The sequence below is a fragment of the Henckelia pumila genome, chromosome 3 (assembly GCF_033568475.1).
Source record: "Henckelia pumila isolate YLH828 chromosome 3, ASM3356847v2, whole genome shotgun sequence".
NCBI classification, from domain to species: domain Eukaryota; kingdom Viridiplantae; phylum Streptophyta; class Magnoliopsida; order Lamiales; family Gesneriaceae; genus Henckelia; species Henckelia pumila.
In genome coordinates, this window is record NC_133122.1 from 118,495,208 (window position 1) to 118,497,277 (window position 2,070).

The following is a 2,070-nucleotide window of genomic DNA, read 5'->3' on the forward strand; positions in this document are numbered from 1 at the left end:
ATTGGTTTACTAAAATATTCTAGGTAAAACATCTAGCACTATTCGTTTAAAACAAGAAAAATCCCAAGTATACATTTAAACAATTGATCAATCTTTTATTCAATGTAACCAAGATAATCTCAAGGATTACAACACTTGAACCACCAATCCAGGTTACAATACAATTATTATTACAGTCCCATGAATACATAATGTAATCAGAAAATTACACTGAAAGATGTACAATACAAAAAAATCTTAGTGCATCAAATACTGAAATTTTTAATACATCTGATTACAACTGAAATACTATTTACAACAAAACTTAATATAGTATTTAAATTCCTGCGGAAGTCTTTCATTTCGTCTACTGATCTTGAAATACTGTTTACAGCAAAACTTAATACAATATTTAAAATATTAATTATTTATTAAAATGATTTTATTGTACTAACTATTTAATTAACACTTTTAATTGTTTAAGTTTATTTCTTTAAATGGTTTTATTGTGCAACTTAATGTTTTAAATATTTTAAAGGTATAAGATTGTTTATTCCAAATGATTTTAATTGTCCAACTTATTTATTTTAAATAACTTAAGTTTAGCGGTTAGTTATTTTTAAATGTTTTAAATATGTAGCTTGTTTATTTAAATACTTTTAACTATCCAAGTCATTTTAAAGGTTTTTATTCCGCTTGTGTATTTATTTAGATTATTTTTAAACGTTCGTCTAATTTGTTTAAAATATTTTAATCGCTCTGTTTATTATTTAAATATTTTACTTATTGCTGTGACATCAAAATATTTAAGTATTGATTTTAATTTTCAAGTTAGTGTTTAAATTCCATCAGATGGTAAATATTTAAGTTAATTATTCTTGAGATTCTTGAGTTCAGTGGCTTTCGGTTCCGACATACGGTGATGGTGGATTTTGGTAGTAAATTCTTAAATTTTATTCAAGAGTTAGTATTTGTGAGAATTGAGGAAAATGGATGAAATTTGATTTTTAGATTTTCCGGGTGTCAAAAATCGCTTTTTATCGCATCCTTGAGTTTATTTTTAAACTTTTTTCGAAAATTAGCATTTTCAAGCCTGGACTAGTAAAATTCAATTTAATATTTTAAATTGAGATTTTCAAACATGGGTATTTTAATAGTGCAAGTTAAATTAGGGTCAAATTTGTTAAAGGTAAGTGACACTTTTTAAATTTGAGTAACACTTTTAAATCTCACTCACACGCCTACCTAAACATATATACATATAGGCATACTGTAGTGACTCGCACCGTGATCACCTACTAATAAGAAGCTTAAGCATGCAATTAAACAATAATCAAATCAGAATAACTACGGAATAAAAATAATACCAGGTAAGCAAAACCTAGTGGTCTTCCTACTAACCAGCCATGGTCACCACCTAACCTCCTTGTCCCCAAGAGAACTACCTGCAACTCCCCCATGGAATAGGGCATCCAGCCAACAGAAAACAACCAAAAGTGATCCTAACATGCTCAGTACGAGAGTATGAGTATACACTATTATATGCGCATTAATGCAAATGAACTGGGTACCAAGACACTCAGGTCAAGAAACTAGCTCATAGACGAGGCCCATGGTATATAGCACGATGCGTCGTCTTATCATGAGGTATCTCATATACCCATTGGATAATGGTGACCTGATACTAGTACAAGTGTCCAACCATCACGGTGACCTGACACAAGACTTATGTATCCAACCATCCACAAACTCATAGGGTGAGCGCCCTCCTACAGGATACCTCTAAGGTATAGGCTCAATATGCTCATGTATGCAACATACAGTCGTGACATTTTGTATATAAAGGCATATAAAATATGCAATCATATCCATGCAAACACATAATACATGCATACTCAATATGGATATCTCGAATAATACTTTCGTACCTTTCTAAGGCAGATCCTAGAAGCTCCCCCTCTAGGTCCAAGCCTACCATGCATCACTACAATACATAAAATAACCATGCATTACCTAGCATTCCAAACATCACCTATTAGGCTCTAAAAGAATTAATTAAACTTTAGCCTACTCCCTATTTACTATAGGGAA